The sequence below is a fragment of the Sorex araneus genome, chromosome 4 (genome assembly GCF_027595985.1).
Source record: "Sorex araneus isolate mSorAra2 chromosome 4, mSorAra2.pri, whole genome shotgun sequence".
Lineage (NCBI taxonomy): Eukaryota > Metazoa > Chordata > Mammalia > Eulipotyphla > Soricidae > Sorex > Sorex araneus.
This window is the reverse complement of record NC_073305.1, coordinates 33,390,441-33,414,543: the sequence shown is the minus strand read 5'-3', so window position 1 is coordinate 33,414,543 and position 24,103 is coordinate 33,390,441.

Sequence of the window (24,103 nt, the reverse complement as noted above, 5' to 3'; positions counted from 1 at the left end):
TTCTAAATTCCATTTTACCTCCATTTTTCCTGAAGCTTTCTATAACTCCTTTTCTTTATATCATCTCAGCCAGTGATGAAGTTGGCTATTTCATTAAGAAGCATACTAAATAGTACTTCTGCTTGCTGCTCTACCATATCTCTCAGTCTACCTACACCTTTATCAGTATACTCTCCTTTCTCCTGGTAGACTCGATGTTTATCATTACTTTTTCTAACAGGAGTACTTCATTTCTGTTCTAGATTCCATTCTCCACTTTTTATTTACCCATTTTTTCTACTGCAGTGCAATATAGGGTCTTCTCTCTCCCAACATCCACACTCCTACATGATCCCCTCCATGTCAGGCAACCAAGAGCAGTATGAAAGCTAGCAGGGACATCCTTAATAGCAACCAAACTACCTTATTGTTTCATCATGGACTTCCAGAACTCCAATATTAAAATTCCTATATTGCTTGAACCTTAAGCATGGCTGTGGCAGGGTTCTGGAGGTCTTTGGCTGCTCAGGGCAGGGAGGGGAAACTCAACCCCCAACCCCCAAGGGGCCCAGTTGAAGACAGCCAGGCGTGGAGGCAAGAGACTCTGAGTCGCTCTCTCTCCGGGAGCTTGGTTTTATAGTCTCTGGACGTTAGCAGTTGATGGGATTACACGGTGGCAGAGAGGGGGGAGGGAGTAGGGGGGAGGGGATAAGGGGGGTGGCACTTTGTGGGTGTGACTGCCTAGCTACTGAAAAATGGGGGATCTGGGTGGAAGAGGCCCAGTCTCTATCTGAATAGGCTTGGAGATCTCAGCCCCAGGTCCTGCATACCTGGTTCCTCTGCCGGTTCCTTCATACGTGAAGCTCATCCGAATGTGTGAAGAGGAGCCTTGAGCATGGCAGTGGCTGGGTTCCGGACGTCTTCAGAACATCTTATAACCTAGTTCTCCCTCTTGGAGAACTTGGCAAGCCACCAAAAGTTCTCCTGCCTGCGCGGGAGAGCCTGGAAAACTCCCTGTAGCTTATTCATATGTCAAATACAGTAACAATGATGACTCTCATTCTCCTGACCCTGAAAGAGCCTCTAATGCTTCCCTTGGGAAGGACGAGTTAAAGAATGGCTGCTAAAATCTCAGGGCCAGGATGAATGAAGACGTTACTGAGCCCGCTCAAGCAAATCGAGGATCAATGGGATGATAGTGATAGTGATATTGCTTGAACAATAGAAGTCTTCTCTTCTGTCTCTGGTGCTTTGCTGTGGTAACTCTAGAAGGCTAATCCAGGTAGCATTAGAAATGACAATGAAGTAGAAGTGTGTCATCATGCTTAAGATTGCAAGCTTGGTGCTGGGGAGATAGCTCAGTGGACTAGAGCACATTGTTTGCATGTGAGAGGGCCAGCCTGATCTCTAGTACTATATAGTACTTCAAGAACCAAGTCAGGAGTAGTACCATAATGCCACCAGGTGAGACTCCCAAACAAAATATACACAACAAAAAGCCTATAGTTGTTGTTAGTTTGGGGACCACACCTGGAGGTGATCAAGGGTAACTCCTGGCTCTGGAAGTGCTCGGGACCATATGGGATGCCAGGGACCTAACCCAGGTTGGTCTCTCTCAAGGCAAGCACCTTACCCACTGAATTATCTCTCTGCCCAAGACTATAAATCCTAGTGAATTCCATATTGAAGTCTTGTTCCCACCACTTATTAGTGGTATGATCTAAGGCTCTGTGTACCTTATTTCTTCATCTGCAAAACAGGAATGAGTAATATAAGTATCAATGTCAAAATAATCTTGTGAAGACTGTATTAAGCTAATATAGATGTACTAAGAACACAACCTAGATATATCAAACTCTTCAGTAATGTTAGTAATCACCATAGTCTTGATTTGGAAAATTCTAATAAGGTTTTCATTGTATTCTTTTATCATCACTAAATGATACTTTTTGTATTTTTTATACTTTGTCATTTGCAAGTAAATTTTTACAGACATATTATTCAGTTCTTACAACCACCCTGTGAATCATGAATAACCCAGAATTAGACAGGAGTGAGGCATAGGATGTAAGAAATTCATACTTGCCATTGCACACAGCACATACACACACTTATACCAGGCCTACTCTGCTTGACAAAGTCCTGTTCACTCTATAAGTTTGGTGTCTACATTGCACTGTGAAACTCCACATGAGTGCTCCTCTTTCAGCCATGTAGTTTCCCTGGCTTTCTTCCCACCTCACAGTCCTTTCTCTTGACTTTCACAGTTATATCTCTCAGAGTCATGTCTGTCACATTGGACTCTAAGCTTTTCTCAGGCAGGTATCACAATTTGCTTTAAACTTAAGTCCAAGTGCCCATCATAGTGCAGTGCATGTGGTAAGATTTGATCATTGTTTCCCTGCTATGGGTTTTTCTAAGCCCATATTTCTCTGACTTTAATACTAGTTTCACCAGCCGAATTAGAAGAATTTCCCACTTAAAAATATCTCTACTGCAAATTAGTCCCTAGAGAGAGTCCCTTGTTTACCATGCTATCCCTCCTCCATCCCTGTGTGCCTTTGGTGATGTCTGCTGACAATTTAGGCATACAATATCACTGCCCCCTCCTCTACTGCTGACATGTCTTAGGAAAGCAATGGTATCCTATCCCCTGTGTAATCCCCTAGTGCTGCCTCCACATATCTGGTTTTATCCTGTCATCTGAAGATCTGGAAGCTATGCTGAGTTCACTTCTCTTTTGTGCCCCTTCTAGCCTTTAAAAGACAGTAACACATTTACAAAACACTCCAAAGTCTCACAGAGGGGTGTGAAAAACTCTGAGAAACTCACATGAAATATTTTCTCCTTTGAACTTAGCTCTGAGTGTAGGTGCTGTACAAAAAGGCAAATCTAAGTAGAGTGAGTTTTCTACTCAAAATCAGTTCCTGCCTCCAGCAACAAAACTATCGGTAGGGCTCAAGTAAGTCTGTGTGTCTCGACTTCAATTCACCCAGCACCATTTCTTTTCTTTTTTATAGACATACCCAAACTCTCTATTACCTCCTTCTGATATACCCTAAAATATGAGCCTGCCTGGGACTTAGATGCCTTCTGACTACAAACCAATAATAGACAGATAGAATCTAGTCTGTTTAATCCAAAATCTATGTCTTTTTCATTTTCATTTGCTATGCTACGTCTTTCCTTGGGAAAAGTTTCCCAAATAAAACTAAAGATGCCAAACATAAATAATGCATTCAGTTATCCTTATTTTAGGTAGAAGTGAACCTAATAAACTGAACATTCTTTTGTGTCTGATTTTTTTTTTTGGCTTTTTGGGTCACACTCAGCTATGCTTAGAGGTTACTTCTGTCTCTGTACTCAGGAATTACTCCTGGCGGTGCTCGGGGGACCATATGGGATGCTGGGAATCGAACCCGGGTCAGCCGAGTACAAGGCAAATGCCCTACCTGCTCCAGCCTTTGGTGTCTCATTCTTAACTCTGTTATTTACATTCCAAGTACCTGGAAAAGAGGAATTATTAGTCAATGGCCTCCCATATCATTCCTGCTCAACAAGAAAAATGATTTATCAAAGAAGAAAGCAGTTTTTAAATTTTTATTAAGGTACTGTGAAACTCTGCCATGGAAAATTTTCTCTCTGCTTTACTAAGATATCATTGGCATAGATTTAAGTGTAACTTTAGGATGAAAATGTGTTGATTTGATATTCAATAGATTGTAAAATTAATTGCCATGACAGCATTAGTTAGCACCTCTATCACATCATACTATTTCTATTTCTTCATTCTGAGAACATTGAAGATCTGCTCTCTAAGCAAATTAAAAATATATAAATAGCAATACTTACTATAACCACCATACTATCCGTTTATTAGATCCCCAAAACTTTTTCATCATATAACTGTGTCATTTGAATGATACCTCACCATTTTTTTCTACTCCCAGCTATAGGTAATCACTAGTCTATATTTTTATAATTTTATCTTTTTAAATGCCATATATGTGATATTATATTTGTCTTTCTCTGATTTATTTAGCATAATACTCTCAAAGCTCATCTATGATGCACAATGAGAGGATGTCCTTCCTGTACAAATGAATAACATGGTATTGAGATATGTATACTACACCTAATGATATTATTATGTATTTAATATAATGTATGGTATACTTACCATATAATTCTTTTTTAGGGCCATTCTGGCAGTGTGCAGGGGCTACTCAAAGCAGGTGTTCAAAGGTCTTTCCTGATAGTGTTCAAGGGATCATGTATTGCAGGGAATCAACTCAGACTTTCTATATACAACATAGCATGTGCTCTAATCATCTGAACTATCTCTCCAGCTCCAATATACCACGTATCCTTTAGCCATTCATCCCTTAAGGAACACTTAGGTTATTTCCATCTTTGAGATATTATTAATAATTCTGCAATCAATACAGAGTTCAGATTTCCCTTCAAGATATTGATTTCCTTTTATTTGGAAATAGAACCAGAAATAGGACTGACAGATGATATTATAGCTTTAGTTTTATTTTTTTTTAGTTTACTTTATACTGTTTCTCCAAGTGTTACATGGCTATACCAATTTGACTTTCCATCAATAGTGCATCAGGGTTTTCTTCCCCCCACATCCTCACCAATATCTGCTATCTCTTGTTATTAAGCTAATTGCCATTATAAAAAGGATGAAGTTCAATATCATTGTAGTTTAGATTTGCATTTTCCAGATGCTTATTAAGTGGTGTTGACTTTTTTGACGTACCTGTTGGTCATTTTTAGTTTGGGTTCTTTTTTAAATATCTACTCATCTATTCAGTGCCTCCATCCATTTTTCAATTGGATTTTTTTCAATAAATTTGAGTGATTTCTTTATATATTTTGATTACCTCTCATCAGACATAGAACTGACAGTATATTTTACACCAGTTCAGTCTGCCTCTTTTTCTTAGTTGGGATTTTCAATCACTCCCTTTCAACATAATTGAAAGTACTAAACAGATAAATCATACAAGAAAATTAAAAAGGGGATACAAATCAGAAAGGAACAGTTAAATTGTTCCTACATTATTTTTTGATATGAAAAAGAACCCTAGATACTCCTCGCCCTCCCCCCCCCCAAACTTCCAAATAAAACTAATCAACAAATTCAGTACTGTTGCAGGATACAAAAGTCAACAAGTACATCATAGAAACTGTTTGGGAGAGTTCCTGTTTTTTCAATTTCCTGGAAAAACTTGAGAAGAACTGGCAGCAGATCCTCTTTAAATGTTTGGAAGAATTCACCAGTGAATCTGTCTGGACTTGGACTTTTGTTTTTGGAGAGACTTTTGATTACAGTTTCAATTTCCTTGATATTAATGTGTCTAACAAATGAGACTATATTAAACTAAGACGCTTCTGCACCGCAAAAGACACAGTGACCAGAATACAAAGACAATCTACAGAATGGGAAAGGATATTCACCCAATACCCATCCTATAAGGGGTTGATATCAAGGGTATACAAAGCACTGGTTGAACTCTACATGAAGAAAACATCCAACCCCATCAGAAAATGGGACGAAGAAATGAACAGAAACTTTTCCAAAGAAGAGATATGAATGGCCAAAAGGTACATGAAAAAATGCTCATCATCACTAATCATCAGGGAGATGCAGATCAAAACAACTATGAGATACCACCTCACACCACAGAGAATGGCAGACATCCAAAAGAACAACAGAGTAGGAGACTAACAACCAAGAATAGCAGAAATAAGCACCAGGAGGTTGGCTCCATGGCTTGGAAGCTGGCCTCACGTGCTGGGGGTAAAGGCAGTTCAGATAGAGAAGGGAACATCAAGTAAGCTCTGGTTGGAGGACCCCCTCGGGAGGGGACATGCGTGCTGAAAGTAGACTATAGATTGAACACGATGGCCACTCAATACCCCTATTACAGACCACAACACCCAAAAAGAGAGAGAGAGAGATCAAAAGGGAATGCCCTACCACAGAGGTGGAGGGAGGGATGGGATTGGGAGGTGGGAGGTGGGAGGGATACTGGGTTCACAGGTGGTGGAGAATGGACACTGGTAGAGGGAGGGGTGCCCAAACATTGTATGAGGGAAACTCAAGTATGAAAATGTGTAAATCTGTTACTGTACCCCCATGGTGATTCACTAATTAAAAATAAATAAAAAATAAATAAATAAAATAAAATAAAATTGCTAACATATTATGATTAAAAAAAGTCAACAAGTACAACAAACCAGTTGCATTTATATATATTAACAACAAGATAACTTGTAAAAAGAAATGAAGCAGAAGATGTACTTCCCAAACATTAATACTACTTATGAATAAATTTTAACAAATATGTGAAAGATATGTACTATAAGTATTTATACTGAACGCTATAAAATTTTAAAGAAATTAAAGACAAAAACAAATGAAAAGACTCCATTTTCATGGGTCAGAAATGCTAATGTTTTAAGATGTTCCACACACTAAAATGATTTTCAAATGCAGTGTAATCTTAATCACAATAGGAATGCCCTTTGTCACAAAAATATATAATCCAGTACTAAAAATAAAAGACTTTAAATAGTCACAGAAATAAAAACCAAATATGCAGCATCTTAAATCTAAACTTCAAACTGCTACATAACTACTCTAAATCATATAGTGTTGGCATAAATAGATACATAGACCAGAGGAATAATATTGAAAAGCCAGAAACCATATATATGGTTAACTAATGTTTAACAGGGAGACCAAAAATATGCAATAGGAAAAGACAATCTCCTCAGTAATGGCAGAAGAAAAAACTGAATACCCATTCCCAAAGAATGAAATTTTATTTTTTGTTTCGTTTTAAGACCATTCTGAGCAGTGTTCAGTACCTCTAAGCTCAGAGATCACACCTGGAGGTGTTTGGGTCTTACTCCTGGCTCTTTTTAGGGATCCCTGCTGGTAGGGCTCTGGGGACCACAAGGGGTGCCAGGAACAAACTTGAGTTGGCCATGTGCAAAGCAAGCACCCTACCCACTATACTATCTCTTTAGACCCTAAAATTGTACTCTTACTTTACACCATATACAAAATTCAAAGTGAATTAAAGACTTTTGCAGAAGATCTGAAGCCATAATACCCCCAAGAGGAAACATAGGAGGAAAACTCCTTGTAATTGTTCTTGATAATGAGTTCTTAAATATAAAAACAAAATCAAAAAATAAAAAAAATTACTAATTGGTCTGCATCCATTTAAAAAGCTCCTAATCAACAAAAGAAATTATCAACTAAATCAAAACATAAGACACATAGCTTCCAACTATTTTGGACTCCAGTCTAGTTCATTTTGAGCACACCAGAAATATAAGGGAATCAATGATCCTACAATCAAACTCCTGGAATTAGTATCTAAATATCCCGCTTTCTCAGCCTCTAAGTAGAAAAATCCCTGACTCATGTTTTACGTTATGTCTAAGTATTTCCAGTGGAATTGAGTTTGTCAGTCACAACAAGAATCTATTTGGCAATTATAGTCTTTATTGTTCCTTTCTCTCCCTGTTTACTCCCCCCTACTCCTTTTCTTGGAATCATCTCACAAACAATTTAGAATCAAATTCTTGTCTCAGAGTCTACATCCAAAGAACTCCATTTAAGAAATCTGCTAAGTCAGGACTCAGCAAACTCTTTTTTATTAAAAGCTGGATAGGATATGTTTTGAACCTATGGATTGTGTGGTTTCTGTCATAACTCACTCTCTTCTACTGTGATAGCATAAAATACGGCATAGTCAATGGTTACATAAATGAGTATATATTTTTATTTCAATAAAACTATATTCATAAAAATTAAATGGCATGCCATGCTTGACTATAGTTTGGCCATTGTTTGTCTCTCCTGAAATAACTAGCAAACTTACATAAAAGGGAACTAATTAGAAAGATATTGGTTAACTCTCAGACAAAGGGAAATTCAGAAAACTGATTAGAAACAGAAGAATCAGAGTACAGAAACAGAAAATGATGAATTGTCTCTGCAGAACTTAGCCTTAGAATTACTGTTCCAAGAGCTTGAATTGAATCTTTCCACTGGAACTCTGAGTAGAAGAATAAAAAACAAGTTTTCATGGTATGACAATGGGTCTACTCTAAAACAGTGCAGCATAACAGCTTTTCTTTTAAAATCCTACCAAATCACACACAATGGGGAGATACTTTTCTTATGGAAATCAGCAATAATGAAAAAGAAGATAAATTGAATAATAAAAAGACAGCAACAATAAAAATGCTTATGTCATTGCCAGTCTGACATTTTAATTCATGTTTTTTTTTCTTTTATCTGTATCTTAGTAGCTGAGTTTTACAATTGGTCAAATGGTCATTGCTTTTATTTCCTTCTCAACTTTTATCTTGAATTTTCTTAATATTCTTTAGAATCACTGAAACCTTAAACAGTCTACTTATTAAAAATGTACTTTATGTACTGAGCAGAAAGATATAACTTACCTTAAAGTCATCTCAAATGTTCAAAGAATCAATTAACCAATAGTTTGTTTTACCACCTTATTCATTCCTTGCATTTTATTTTAGGTATTATATGAAATTATAACAGACACCCTGTGCTCCCCTAGTTCAGCTAATATTCTAATAAACCACAATAATATTTTCCTGTGCTACTAACAAATGAAAGTGGATAGCTATAGGTTCTTCAAAGAATTAGAGTCTTGAACAAAGCTGAATTGTCAAAACGTTGATACCAATCTTCAACTTATTCTCAAGACAAAACTGTTTCCTCTAATTGCATGATCTATAACAGTATCAAGTCACAGTCATATACAGGTAATTCTTAGAATCCAACCCTTTTATATTGCAATGCTACATGGATCTGTGGCATTTTATAACATTTATTAAGTGACTTAGGATAAATGTCACTAAGTCATGGGGAAAGTATATGGTTGACCTTTAAATATGATCATTAACTAGCTCTTTCCTCAACCAAGCAAGACTTTCTGTCCTCTTATACAAACTCCAGATGTTAGACGTACCTGAACCTGACCACACCAATTAGCATAGGTCAGATCTTCTTTTGACCATCTCATGTTCAGAGTTAAAGAAATTGTCTATCAAGTGTGACTTACCCTCACAGGGTTTGACTCTGCAATCCATTCAGCATGCAATTTTCATTTTGTTCATGGGAAAATCTAGGCAGGTAATTATAGATGTTTATAGATATGTAGCAAAAGGCTGCTATTTATTAAGTTAAATAAAATACATTATAAAAATTAGTTCTATGTCCCTTTTTAATTTTTTGTATGGATACTAGAAAATTTTAAATTGCAGATGTGGTACACAATATATCTCAATAGGATAGCATTCTGAACTATTGCACAAATACATAATTTTGTAGATGGCCTGTGAACTGTGGGCTACTTTATAATGTGTATAAATATTTTAGTTTAAATGAAAACAGCTCCTGATTCTATCACAACTAAAAGATTTAGTACCATTCTTCCCTAGGGCTATTGGTGAAATGGTAAATAAACTAGCAATGTCTGTAAATTAAATTGGAAATATTTCAGGACACTTTTAATGTTGATAAAGGAAAAAAAGTCTAAGATCAGCCAGTTGCATTAATATCATTATAGCAATTACACAATCACAATGCCATCTGTTGGATAATAGTAATGTGGGACACAAGGCAGAAATAACAAAGACAGTAATCTTTCCTACCAGATTAATCATATGAGTAACATTTTGTGTTCACTTGTTTTTCGCTAATGTCCACATTAAGCTTGTTTGGGTGGAAACTTATAAAGGAGCTGACCTGTTTTTGTTAATATATAGGTTTAAAAGTTCTGTTCTCCAAAAATAACTGTATCACTGTATCATTGTCATCCCATTGCTCATCGATTTGCTCAAGTGGGCGCCAGTAGTGTCTCATTCATCCCTGTCGCATTCAGGGTCAGGGGAATGAGGCCCATAATTGTTACTGTTTGGGGCATGTCGAATACGTCACGGGTAGCCTGCCAGGCTCTGCAGAATCTCCTGCCCTGCCAGGCTGTCTTCACCAGGACCCCCTTAGAGGGGGGTAGGTTGTTTACCTCCCTGCCCCAAGCTGAACCCCGGCAGCCAAAAACCTCCAGAACCCAGCTACAGCCATGCTCAAGGCCACTCTCCAAGTGCTAGGGTGAGCCTCACACAGGGAACAGATAGAGGAACCCAGGTATGTGGGACCTGTGGCTGAGATTTCCAAGCCTGCTCGGATTAGACTGGTCCTCCTTCACCCAGGTCTCCCATTTTCCAGTAGCTTGGCAGCCACACCCACAAACTGCCCCCAGTCCCATGCTATCTCATCAACAGCCAAGATTCAGAGACTATAAAACAATAGTTTTATTGTTTTAAACTAGAGCAATGCAGAATCTCGCCAAAAATAACAAACACTAAAATTCACATTTTTTAGATTGAGAGCTATGAGTTCAGTGGAAGGATCTAGTAGATTTTTTTTAAGTAAGAACTGGATGGGTAGAAGATGAAGAGAATAAAGCAATGTGGAAGAAGAAATGAAGGGTGGAAAGAAGGGAGGAGAGAAAAGGAGAAAAGAAAGAAGGATGGAAGGGATGAAGGAGAGAGGAAGGATATAGTGGATGAAAGACAGGAAAAGGAAGAAAGGTAGGATGGAAGGAAGAGAGGAGTGGAGAGAAAAGGGAAGGTAGGGGAAAAGGAAGCATGGAAAGAGGGGAGTGAGAAAAGAATGGAAGGAGAGAGGGATGATGAAAAGAAGGAAAGATGTAAGAAAAGGAAGTCAGAAAGAAATGAAGGGAGTGAAGAAAGAAGCAAAGAAAGTGGGGAAAGGGCAAGGAAAGAGGAATTGTGGGAAGAAGGACAGAAATGAAGGGAGGATGGAAGAATGGAAGGGAAGAATAAAAGAAGGGAGGGAAAAAGGAATGGATGATGAGACAAAGGAGGGAAGATATGGGGGAAGAAGAGATAAGAAAAGAAAGGTGAGAGGGAAGAGAAAAATATTCAAACAAGTTTAATTTTCTCCTTCTAAAGGAAGGAGACAGTTGAACAAGAATGTCAAGCTTTTATCTTTAAACGTGTTTTCTTTAAAAAAATTATTCATCATTAAACTGTACTTTTACAAATGTCCCACTCAAACAAGAACTGAGTGCTGAAAGTAAGTAAAAGGATATGCATGATGATCTTTCAGTACCTGTATTGCAAACTATAATGCCAGAAAGAAAGAAAGAAAGAAAGAAAGAAAGAAAGAAAGAAAGAAAGAAAGAAAGAAAGAAAGAAAGAAAGAAAGAAAGAAAGAAAGAAAGAAAGAAAGAAAAAGAAGAAGAAGAAGAAGAAGAAGGAGAAGAAGGAGAAGAAGGAGGAGAAGGAGAAGAAGAAGGAGAAGGAGAGGAAGGAGAAGAAGAAGAAGAAGAAGAAGAAGAAGAAGAAGAAGAAGAAGAAGAAGAAGAAGAAGAAGAAGAAGAAGAAGAAGAAGAAGAAGAAGAAGAAGAAGAAGAAGAAGAAGAAGAAGAAGAAGAAGAAGAAGAAGAAGAAGAAGAAGAAGAAGAAGAAGAAGAAGAAGGAGAAGGAGAAGGAGAAGAAGAAGGAGGAGAAGAAGGAGGAGAAGGAGAAGGAGAAAGAGAAGGAGAAAGAGAAGGAGAGGAAGGAGAAGAAGAAGAACAAGAAGAAGAAGAACAAGAACAAGAAGAGGAAGAAGAGGAAGAAGAAGAAGTGGAAGAAGAGGAAGAGGAAGAAGGACAAGAAGAAGAGGAAGAAGGAGAGGAGGAAGGAGAGGAAAAAGAAGAGGAAGAAGAATAAGAAGAAGAAAAGTATCTGCCATAGAGGTAGGTTGGAGGAGGTGGGTGGTGGAAGGGAAACTGGGGACACTGGTGGTGAGAATGTACACTGGTTAAGGCTTGGGTACTAGAACATTGTATGACTAAAACCCAATCATGAACAACTTTGTAACTTTATATCTCATGGTGATTCAATAAAAAAGAATAAATAAATAATAGAATAAAAAGAATTTCCCATTCAAATTTGTAAACGAGAAGATACACAGAAGGAAAGTAGAATAAGAGAAAACTCATTAATGAGAAAAAAATGAAAAGTTAGGATGAAATGATCAGAGAATGCAGAGAAAGTAGCTATCTTCCTATCATCTCCACATGGAACTTACAGTCCATTAACAGTGTGAGGTGAGTAGCTGCAGGCTTCTGAATACATTTCCCAAGCCAGGTGTTTATCTTTTACACAGTCCTGCCATGTGCAAAAAAGTTATCCCATTTCTCAACTGAGGAAAATGAAGTTCAAATAAGTAGGATTAAACGCCAAGATCAGTAAATGACAGAGTGATGATTTAAATACAGGTTTACCCAACTACAAAATTATTTATTTCCCTCCAATCAAGCAAGAAATGCCAGTGTGTTTTTCTCAAGTGCATGCCATACATAAAAAGTAAAATTGGGATCTATTTTTTTTCTTTTTTTAAAAATTTTTTTCTTTCAAACCCTTGTGTCGGGGGCTGACTTTCAATAGATCGCAGCGAGGAAGCTGCTCTGCTACATACGAAACCCTGACCCAGAAGCAGGTCGTCTATGAATGGTTTAGCACCAGGTTCCCCACAAACGTGCGTTGCGTGACGGGCAAAGGGGCGGCCACCTTTCCGGCCGCGCCCCGAGGATCTATTTTTTAATTAGGATCTAACAACAAGGTGACTTACCTTGCCAACTTTGGTGTCTGCTGCTTTTCAGCACAGCACCTACTAACCAAATAGAAAATCTCCTTATTTATCAAAGACCTAGTACAAAGATAAGATTATAAAGTGTAATTAATAACTACATATTAATTACACATTAATTTATAGTCTGTGGATATTTGAAGTTAAAATTAAGTATAGTATTAGCTATAATTTTATCAGTTTTGATTTTGCCTTGAGGCTACTAGAAATATTTAAATTACATGTATGGTCCATATTATAATTCTCCTGGACATCACTGCTCTGAGTTAAGAAAGGAATGCTTACTCTGAGCAGCCAAATATCTGATATGATGTTGCTATTACATTCTATAAAATGATAAGAAGCTTCTCCAGAAAACACAACACAGACCGTGTCTACTTCATGTCTTGTAGAAGGCACTGTGTGTCCCACCCACACTTCTCTTTAGCAGACTTGGGAACCCAACTTGGTAGTGATTATAAATCTCTAACAGTTCACAGACATACACTTCTCTGGAAAATTCTCCTGACTGATGGCTGATAAAAGCCAGCAAACTTTGTTTTCTCCTTATCCACCAAGGGATCACTGAATTACTAATGCTCTATTTAGTAGTCAAAAAAAAATCCTAGCTTCTTTCCGCCCAGACGAGACCCCAAGCGGCCCCACACGAATGGCTCCTCCGTTCCTAAATGACCGTGATCCCGGAGGCCCGCTAACTACTGTCGGAACCCAGCAGCTTCTTGCAGAAATGCCTCTAGACTGTGAACTAAGCTACGGCCTCATGCTGCCCTGAGAGGAGAAAGGGTTTTCTCTCTCGGCCTTTCCTTTCGGTGGCGGTGGCAACATGGCAACCGCCATCTTTTAGAGAACACTAAACAGAGGTATGGGCTTGTAGTGACGCAACTTCTGGCAGAAATTTCTCTGGACTTAATTACTCAAATACCAGAAATCCAAAACTGCGCAGCTGCAACAGCTGCAAACTCATAGGCTCTTCATTCTCAGCAAAGGAAAACAAATTATCAAATGATGCCTTTTCGGCAGGTCTGATTGTTGGGGGGAAATTCCAAATAATAATAGTGAGTTTTCTGTTGGAATATTGAATGTAATCAAAATAAAGAGAGAGTAAAGTGAAAATCATCTGCCACACGTGGGTGGGGGGGTGGGATGGGGGGGTATACTGGGGTTCTTGGTGGTGGAACATGTGCACTGGTGAAGGGATGGGTGTTTGATCATTGTATGACTGAGACTTAAACCTGAAAGCTTTGTGACTTTTCCTCGTGGTCATTCAAAAAGAAAAAAAAAAGAAAAAATCCTATTACTGGATATTGGCATATAAATTATTTTGAACAGGATGCCACTGAGATGCAAATAGACTCATGAAAACCATTTACCTCCTTCTAAACTGTAGGTGGGAAAACTGCAAAACTGCACAAGACACCCCCTCACCCGCATCTACACACACACACACACACACACACACACACACACACACACTTCAATTTGTTTGCCTCAAGGCACTCACTCTTGCAGTCATGTTTATGACTCCAGATCTCATTTGGAACTGAAGAAGATTAGACTTTATCTTGCTCCATTCCTTCTCTTGCTTTATCCTACTTAGCTTTTTTTCTTATGATTTGGGAGTCTTGATTATTTTTCTTATAGGTTTGGTTTGGGGGAGCTTTTGTTTTTTTTTCATTTTATTTTCTTTCAGTGTGTGTGGGTATGTGTGTGTGTGTGTGTGTGTAAATACTCTCAGTAAAGGATAGCTTTCTGGGTCATAATTTGATCCTAGAGATTCAATTTGAGATGTATTGCAATCCAGATTTTCAAAATTTTTCCACAAGTCAAATGTCATGCATGTTTATTAGTACCCAGAAAATTGTGACAACACAGACATTCTATACCAACTGTGAATTGGATTCAAGGACATGAGTGTCTTAATCCTTTTTTGATACTGAACTCCACTACAAAAGATAAATTTGATGATGATTGTTAGCCTCCATTCTGTTTTCAAATTAAATGGGAGAAACATGAACAAGGAAAATTACAATATTCTTCTGGGATATATTTTACATTGTCTAGCTAATCCTGGATTAGAAGGAGAAAATCTCATAAGGTTCAAAATAGGAAAGACTAAAGAGAAAAACAAAAGAAATTAATGTGGGTTTTTTTTTTCAGAGCAATTGTGCCAAGACCCATGGTTATATACTTTACAAAACTTAACTTTCTTTCAGCACTTGAAATTGCTATTTCTATTTAACAGCTGAGAAAAAATGTGTTGTACAGAAGCTTTATAACTTATCCTAGGTAACTCATATAGTAATTTATAGATTCTGATAACAACACACATTTAACTCCAAATCAGATGTTCTCTCTACCAGTAATTTCAAAACATTTCTAATTGCTCATCACTAATAATATTTAAAACCTACTTGTGTTTATAGGGCATCCCAAATTCAAGACATTTAAAAATATTTATTTTTTTATAATTTGCAAAAATATAGCTTTAGGAAATGTGTCATCTCACCATTCTATTATTATTATTATTATTATTATGTTATTATTTTGGTTCTGAGGCTACACCAATGCTGCTCATGGCTTCCTCCTGACTCTGTACTCAGGAGTCACTCCTGAGGGTGCTCTGAGACCACATGAAGTGCTAGGGATTGAACCGGTTCAGCTGCATGCAAGCAACATCTTACTTGCTACACTATATCTCTAGTCCTATTAATTATTTTTATTACTGAAATTGTACTTAATTCTATATTCTTCTTTGCAAAAAATTCTGAAAGTCAATTGCTATTTTGTGAGTGTTTCTCTTTTGAGAAGGAACTAGTAGCCAAGGATCCTCTTAGAACTGCATGATACTGTGAGCAAATAAAACATACAGGACCATGTGAGAGGCGGAGGGTGGGGTCCACTTTCTGGCAAGGTGCAGGGGGCAGGAGTGGCTGCTAGATATCTTACATAGAACTTGCCAAGTGTAGATTTGTATGCCAATCTAAACATTAAATATTAGAACAAAGTTTGTCATTTTATATATGCTCTGGACTACAGGGGATTTTAATCTGAGCTGTTACAGTGATGTTTTTGAAGTTGCTTTTCTGTGCTGGCGTCTTCCTACTTTTTAGACTAAATTCTCCTCCCTTACAAGGTTTCCCAGAAGTGGTAGAATCCAATCATTTCTTTGTGCCAACCTCCTTACATTTTATTTCAGTCTCTACCTTCATAAAACCTATTTCCTGGAATCAGTGTTTGGGGTCCTTGTGCCATGATAAGACTTTCTGATTAATCTAGTATCACAGACCTCAGCCTTTCTCCTTGCTAACACCTAACTCAAATGACTGAAGGAGAGAACTTGACTGAGAACTCACTATGAAGTCTGATATGTGTGTGTGTTCATGTGCATATGCATGTATGTGCATGTGCATATGCACTTGCATGTTTGTGTGTGTGTGTGTGTGTTTAGGGTAGGGGAGTTTTTGGACCATACCCAGCAGTGCTCATGGGATACTTCCTGCTCTAAGCTCAGGGTTTGTTCCCAGGGGTGTTTGAGGAATATGGACTGGGGTCAAATTTGGACTTCCTGCATATAAATAATATACTATAGCCCTTTGAGCAATCTTCCCAGTCAGTTCTAGTCTAATTTTAAGGCAGAAGAAGCTTTAAGGGAGTTTTAGAGTTTTACACGTTTTCTTTTTTTCTAAAACTTGAATTGAGGTACTAGCAGCGACTCAGCGGGGAATTTTGTGTGTGTGGTTTCCAGAGACTTAGCCAAGTAAAGCAGCTATAAGTCAGACTATTTCATGGCTTCCAATTCTTTGGCCAGTATCAGAGTCTTATATAGCTGCACTCCGAGTCCAGGATATCTACTCCCTAAAACAAAACTCCCCCTCAAGAACTGTATTTAGCATATTAATTCAGTAGTACAAATGACTGACAAAAGTTGAATAAAACTTTTTCAGCAAAATTTAAATTTTAGAGGATCAAAGATCTACACCCTGTAAGTATAATAGGAACATCCTTCAGAAATGGATTGCTTTCAAGTCTTTGGCAAACCCTACACTCCAATTCCCCTGCTAGATTTTCTTCCATAGAACACATTCAAGGGCACAAGTAAGCCACTTTCATAAACTTGGATAGATGAACTAACTTGGTTTTTATCTCCCAAGATTTTTTTTAACTACAGTATTGCCCTCTCCATTCCTCACCCCACAATGTCATAAATGTCACCTGGAACTATTCTTGTACAGGAGGCACCACTGGAAAGGTTAAGGGTCCAATCTAGATAGTGAGGAAAGCATTTTTCCTGGCATATTGCCCAGAGTCACCTGGAAGAACATTTACTCTACACTTGAGAGATAAACTTGGCAGAGCTTCAGAGACAGATTTCCAAAGGTGACTTCAGAGGAGGCATTGTATTAATCCATAGTGCATCTTGAGTTCTAAGGGGTGTTTCTGAGCCAACCACTGGAAAATACAGTAAGTTATGTATTACATATTATCATTTTCTTTGTTTTTTAAAGAATTATACGAATGAGGAGCTGGCCTTGATTTGATCTCCTGAGCACAGAGCCAAGAAGAGCCTCTGAGCATGACTAAGAATGCCTCCCACCCCAGCCCCTCAAGAATTATGATATAGAAGTATTTGTTAGCCTTCCAGTTTATGGTCAATTTTCCAGAATCTACATTATACAAAGCACTTTGTCTGTGTAAATGCAAGCATAAACATGATTCAAAAGTTCAAAGTTGAATTGAGCTTTCCATAAAAGTCCAGTAATATATGTACTTTTACAATCCCTCCCATGCCCCCCTTTGTCCCCCAATTTTCTCCCCCACACAGTCACACTAATTTCAAACAAATAATATCAGATATAGATATGTGGATTGATAGATATAGATATCTCCCTATGAATCCAGGTCACCCAAACCTTCATACTCCTATATTCTTCACATTCCTCTACTCTTAAGTGTGTATTCCTTTACATACTGTTAACTTTGTTAATGTACAGTTCTTTGTTCATGTTATCTATTGATTTATAGATCAGGATACAAAGAGCCCAAGGACTAGGAATCTTAAGCACCCAGCATTTTTTTGTATTAGCATATTCTTTATTTTACCTTTTAATATTGTGGTGCTCTACAATATTTAAATGTATACATAATAATGGGAAAAGCCTGACAAGCTGTCCATGGTATATTCGACATGCCAAATACAATAACAATAACAGGTCTCATTCCCCTGACTCTGAAAATAGCCTCCAATACCTGGGAAAAATGAGTAAAGAAAGGCTGATAAACTCTCAGGGCTGGGACAAAAGGAGATGTTACTGGAGCCCTCTCGAGTAAATCGATGAACAACAGTATGACAGTGATACAGTGATATAGTGATTGTGGTGCTTAGTATCACACTCAGGGTCTGACTCATGTGATGCATACATTTTACCTCTGAGCCACATCTCATCCTCGCTTTCTCACTTTACCACCTTCTTGTGTACACTAAGTATCTTCTCCAAGTTTCATTTTCTCTTCTCTAAAGTATGACATCTCTTCTCTAAAATGTTAGGAAGGCAGTGGAAAGCAGTTAGCAGATATTTATCTCTTATTGAATGCTAGATTGATCTAGAATCCTCTCCCTTCTAGGATTGCACATACATTTATTTCTAAAACTACCATTCTGCCTTCTTTCTTTGCGACAGTATAAGCCCTAAAGTTGCTCTCAAGCATTAATGTCTTATCAGAACAAAAGACCATTGTCCTTGCTTCAAGGTGGGCCAACTAACTCTGTGGACATGGATTAGTTTGAATCTTCAACTCAGTCATAACTAGGTCTTTGTCTAACTTTCTCCTTGCCATTGCCTGCTTCCTTCATTTACTTAAAAGTTTTATCTGAAATCACAACTCAACAAATCAATTGTATAAGAATCCCTGACTCTGACTACTTTTAGAAAGCCTGAATTAAAACTTTCTGCCAACATTTTTTCCATCATTAACTTTTCCTCCACACTTTCCAAATTTCATTTCTATCTTTGGTTGTACTACTGGTATAAAACACATTTCTTGTCCCTAGAGAGCAGTGATAAATAGAAAAAATAAATCATTATTCTTTGGAGGTTTTCTCTCCTGAAATCTTGCTATAATTTCTAGGCACTTGCAAAATGTTGCAATTTTCCTAAACTAGTTAATCCCTGCTTGACCAGCAAATATAGATACAGAAAGTTTAACTATGTCGAGATAAAGCTAATATAAGCTCCAAAATTGCTTTTTTAAAATTGCACTTGGAAAACCTTTTTGGGGCAGTTTCCCAAGCAGAGCTAAGGGTCTGGGGGTGCGCTCTGCAAGAATCAATCTGTTGCTGCTCAAGTCCATCAGTACTGGAGAGCCAGCACTGGAGGCAGGACCCTCACATACCTGGCATGTGCGCCAGCCCTTTAAGCAATCTCCACAGCCCCTTGGCAACTCTTTACTAGCTCTTCACACAACTCCTATTCATAATGATCCCAGAGAAAAATCCCTTGCCATTTGGCTCAATCTCTCATCTAAATTCTTTCCAACATAGTGGCTCCCCAAACTCCAGGCCTTTTTATTTGTTTGTTGTTTGGCTATGTACTCAGAGCTTACTCCTGGCTTTGTGCTCAGGGAATACTCCTAGTGGTGCTCAAGGGACCATATGTAGGTCCAGGGATTTATCCCAGGTAAGCCACATGCAAGGTCAATGCCTTACCCTTGTCCTATATTGCTCAGGTCCTCCCAAATCAGGCCTTAAGTCTCTACTAGACTCAACCAATAGTTCTGCAGTGGGTCTTGCCAGAGGCCCAATGCAAGGTGATCTAGCTTGTATTTGGTAGAGCTTGGCAAATATGTTGTTTTCAGATATGTTTGGTAAACTGTAGATCAGATTCCTCCATTGCATACCTCTCAATTAACCCCCAAATCCACAGGTTGAATGCAAAGCCTTTTGCTCTTATACGAGATACATGTGGGAAGGACATAGCAGGGACCCAAAATCTCAAATTTTCTGATGTTATTGATCTATTCTATTGGACATTTATCACTTTACAGTGTAGTTCATGATGAACCATTATTTTTTAATTTTATTGGTTCACCGTGAGATATAGTTGCAAGTTTTCATGTCTGAGTTACAATCACACAATGATCAAACACCCATCCCTCCACCAGTGCACATTCCCCACCAATATCCCCAGTATACCCCCACCTTTCCCACCCTCACACTGCCTCCATGGCAGACAATATTCCACATACTCTCTCTCTACTTTTGGGTGTTATAGTTTGCAATGCAGATACTGAGAGGCCATCATGTTTGGTTCTTTACCTACTTTCAGCACACATCTCTCATCCCGACCAATTCCTCTGACCATCAATTTCTTAGTGATCCCTTCTCTATTCCAGCTGTCCTCTCCCCGCCTGCTTGTGAGGGAGACTTCCAACTATGGAGCAATCTTCCTAACTCTTCTATCTATTGTCCTTGGGTGTCGGTCTTGTGTTATGCTATTGTATACTCCACAAATGATGATGCACCATTGTTAACTGAGGCTTGGTTCCTTGTCTCCTATGCTGGTAGCATAGATTTATATGAATAAAATTCCTATGGATTTCTAGAAACCTTTTCTGGCAAACAAACAAAAACAACCCTCTCTTTTCCAGAAGAGTCTGAACAAAAATTGACCCAGATTGCTTTGCAAATAAATCACCCAAAATTGTCACTCTTCTTGATGAAGTGATGCATTTACCTGTGATCACATGGCTTCTTTGCATTCAGGCTATTGCTTACCTTCTTCTTTCTAGAGAATAAATGCAAAATCTATTTTCTTTCACCTTTGTTTAATTAATAGGAACACTTCACAGGGAATTAACTCCTTTAAAATTTTAATGGAGTCACTGAGTTCTCGAGTTTCTCTGCCAAGTTGCAGCTCTATAATACTTCTGTTGCTTTAACTTTTATAATTGTGTAACTACAATGTGCTTACATGCCAGAAGGTTAAATGAGCTGAAATATCGCAAAAGCAATAGTAAATGAATAATAGGGTTTATGGGTCCAGCTATTTCCCATAGTTCGAATCTGACTAGATGACAAATCAGATTTATATCTTTCACTTACCTATATAAAAGGCTGGAATCAGGGGCAGAGAGATAAAATAGCAGGTAAAATGCTTGCCTTGCATGCAACAGACAAAGGTCTAATCAATCTACAGCAACCCTTATAGTCCCAGAATCTGCCAGGAGTGATCCCTGAGTGTAGAGTAAGGAGTAAGCCCTAAGCATCACCGGGTATTGCCTGAAAACAAAAACAACCAAACCAAAAAGCTGGAATGAAGCTGGAGAAATAACAAATATTTGCAATATGGTAAAAACGAAACTATCATTTTCTACTCTCTGTGACAAATATAACTCCAGAAGCTAGGTATTCCTCTTCATACCTTTGTGAATTTGGGAGCACAGTCAATTTTCCCTACTCCAACCAGTTGAAGTTAGGTCATATTTTGTCATATTGGAAAATGAAATCAACAAGCTACAATATTTAATTAATAGAAATGTTTTGGGTTTATCTGAAAACCTGCCTCGTCCTTTCATAATTATATAACTAGTCTGTTCTTAAATTTTTCACAGGAGTATACATACTTTGGGATTTTGTTATAAGGGGTTACATTTATTTTTAAATGAAAATTTCATCAAATTTTTGAATAAAATAGTAACATTTAGTTAGAATAAAAATGAGACCCTAGATGAAGAAAGTGACTAACCTGAATATTTAGAAGACATGTGTCTAGTAATTGGAATTTTCTTAAAAGACTAAAAATTGTGTTGAGATTTTATTTGTCATTGGTTAACACTTTTGAAAGGTAAAATTATGGGTTTGATAATTAATTAATTTCTCACTGTCAAAAGAAATCAGGTACAGTCTAAAATCCATCTTACAAGATAGTTTTAGTATTAGGTAGGCATATTGTAGAATTGTTCTAATGTTGAGATTCTACAATTTAAAACTTGGGCAGCAATACAAATTAAAAAGGAAAAAAAAAACTGAGAAAAACAGATACCACAGAGTGACCCAAGATCTGAATAAATGATTATGATTTAAGTATTGAATTTTTTTGAAATGATCAAGCCAAATGGTATTTCTTTTTATACAATCTATGCATAGAATTCTGTACTAGTCCAACTAAAGAACTTAAAAAAATAGTATCTTTAGCTCTTTTCAAGGAACTTAATTTTCATTGAGTAATGAAATTCTCCTCCTCAAGGAGCTGGTATTTTCATTTCCTTTTGATGGTATTTTAATATTATTTGGCAAAACCCTTGAAAATACTTATTATGGCAGTAAGTACATGGTTGGTGCTCTTTAACATCTTCTCACCAAAATGTGTTATGCTACACAATTTCTAAGAAAATGATTTTGAAATAATATATTTTTGTTTTTGAACCATACCCTGTGGTACTCAGGGCATATTCCTGGTGCTATGCTCAGGGACAACCCCTGACAGACTCAGGGGACCATGTGGGATACCAGAGATGGAACCCAGTTTTGCTGCTGTATACAAGGCCCTGTACTATCTCTTTGACCCCGAAAATATCTACTTTGGAGTTGAATTTTTTTTTCCTTTGAAATAACTAATGTCAAGGACTTTCCTAGCTTTGAGAAAATTTGTGTTCTGGAGAATGCCTAAAAACATGTAAATATGAACCTAATATCAGTCTATCATTGTATGGAGTAGGCGACAGGCACTGGAGCAGGGAAAAACGAGACCTTGAAAAGGGGCCCTGAAGAGGAACCTCACAAGAGGGAATTACTGGGCCAAGTTAGCAAAACAGGGTGACTGCATCATGTGCCTGCCTTGAGCCTCAATAGACCCTCTCTAGTCACATACATCTAAAATGCAGAAACTGTCACATATGCCTTAAGCAAGTCATCCTAACCACAACAGCCTTGAAGGGGATTGGATCAGAGGCAAAGCAGAGAAGAAAAAGTGATAGGCCAATACTGTTAAACTTTATGTGATTGGACTTCTTTTAAGCCGAGACTCTCTATAAAAATGTGTGTATTTGGCAATAAAGTGAGCTGTGATGAACTGCTCCCATAGGGGTTTCTTCGCGCACTCATTCTCCTTCGCCCCACAACCAGGCTTCTGCCGAGACCCAGTGCACAATGTTTCCAGGCATGTCAGAGATAACTGTTCCCCAGCATCCCTGAACTAACTTTCACCCCTTTCTGTGTTCCTAGTATGTGCTGGAAGATCCCACCAGTGCAATCCATCATTTATTCTACTCTATTTCTCATTTGGGATGGTGTACTTTATGAATCTCCAGTGAGATACTTTTCACTCGATGTCTATTTAAGAACTTATATTGAATCCTGACCAATCTTAGAAAGTTAAAATTGTGTAAATAGTAGTGGACCTGCAGTACTAGACTAGTAAAAGCAATTAGGAAGCTTTCTAACATAATTTGAGAATTTATAAAAGATATGATACAATATTTGTCTTCAAAACATTTACGGAAGAATTACTATTTAGTAGGATAGGAGTACATTCTAAAATAAGGTTTTGTAGTCCAAATTTCACAAATGTTCAGAGTGAATCTTGAAGATATGCCCTAAAAATTTAAACAAGAGAAACACAATCTTGATAAGCTACTTAAGTTTTGAGAAGTACCCGGGAATTGAGAACTTGTAGGATCTCAGATTCATGTCTTAGTAGGCAGTGAGGATATTATCTCATCTTCCACTTTTCTCTTTTAAAAGTATCTTTATTTTTTTATTAGTATATTGGTTTGGGAGTCATGTGCAGCAGTACTCAGAGCTTATTCCTGGGTCTGTGCTGAGGTGTCACTGTAGTTGGTATCTGTAGACCAAATGCAGTGCCAGAAATCGAACCTAGGAGGGCTACATGCAAGGTAAGCACCTTACCCACTATACTAGTTCCCTGGCTCCCTTTTCTTTCTTAATTAAGAGAAATCTTAATAAATCTGTGGCCAACAGTATATGCATAATGCAATATTATTTATAATATTTAATTGTTTAATATATTGCTTCAAAATAGTTCAAAGAGCTATCACATAAAAAATGAAGTTATCTAAAATGACAAAGCAATCCTGATAAGAATAAATTTATAGGATTAACACTTTCTAAGTTCAGAACTTATTACAATGCAGCATTTATCAAGACAATGTGCTACTGTCATAACTACAGATATATAAATAATTAAATAGAATTATGAGTTCAGAAATTAACCCTTACATTAATGGTCAGTTGATTTTCAACAAAGGTGTCAAGATCATTCATCAAAGGAAGAATAGTCTTTTCAATGAATGGTGCTGCAACAACTGAAAACTAACTTATAAAAGACTGAGCCACTCAACTATCTCATGCTAAAATGAGCTGAAAATGAATTATAA